The sequence below is a fragment of the Tachypleus tridentatus genome, chromosome 4, assembly GCF_004210375.1.
Source record: "Tachypleus tridentatus isolate NWPU-2018 chromosome 4, ASM421037v1, whole genome shotgun sequence".
Classification (NCBI taxonomy): Eukaryota; Metazoa; Arthropoda; class Merostomata; order Xiphosura; family Limulidae; genus Tachypleus; species Tachypleus tridentatus.
Window position 1 is genome coordinate 643395 of NC_134828.1, and position 766 is coordinate 644160.

The window sequence follows — 766 nt, forward strand, 5'->3', positions numbered from 1 at the left end:
AATGTAACTTATTACTGAGAATTATGATTGAGTAATTATATTTATGTGTTACCTTCTCTTATCTATAGGTTAAAGGTCTTCAAGTTGGGAAGTGTATAAATTCGAGTTAGAGCTGTAAACAGACAGGGAGAGTCAGAACCTTGGAAACAGATAAAGTCATTGAAGCCAAAACCCATTTGGTTAGTCTCGCTCTATTTAAAGAATATTACATTCTTTGACATGTGAAAGCTTATATTTATAAAAGAGAGTATAAAGGCAAGCACTGGTTGAATTTTAAGAGTTAACTTGAGAAGGATGGTTGATACCTTATATATTAGCCTTATGTTACATCTGTTTAAACACAAGTGATTTGTTGAACTAGTAGTTTCTGGTATTTTATCATTCAGTGTGTTTATATCTTCTGTATTAAACTGATCACTTGTCTGGTGGCTATTATGTTGTATCTAGTTTAAACTCAACTGATTGGTTAAACTCGATGTTTCCTGTATTATACTGTGCTTGCAGTCTGCTTTACTACATTTTGTATCTATAAACTTGTGTGATAACTGTGCGTGCATTATATTTTCACCTGTAGTTGTTATATCTAACCTTAAAGTGTTGGACAAGAGAATGTGGTAGTACTTTCAATAAGTTGTGCTGGAGTTTACTGATAGTTTTAACTAGCTAAAGGCTATTTGTACAAAATTGTGAACACTCTGAATGTTTGAAACTGAAAACTGTGAGGTGGATAATAAAGAAAGAAGAAATCACAAGTACTCTCTAGCTA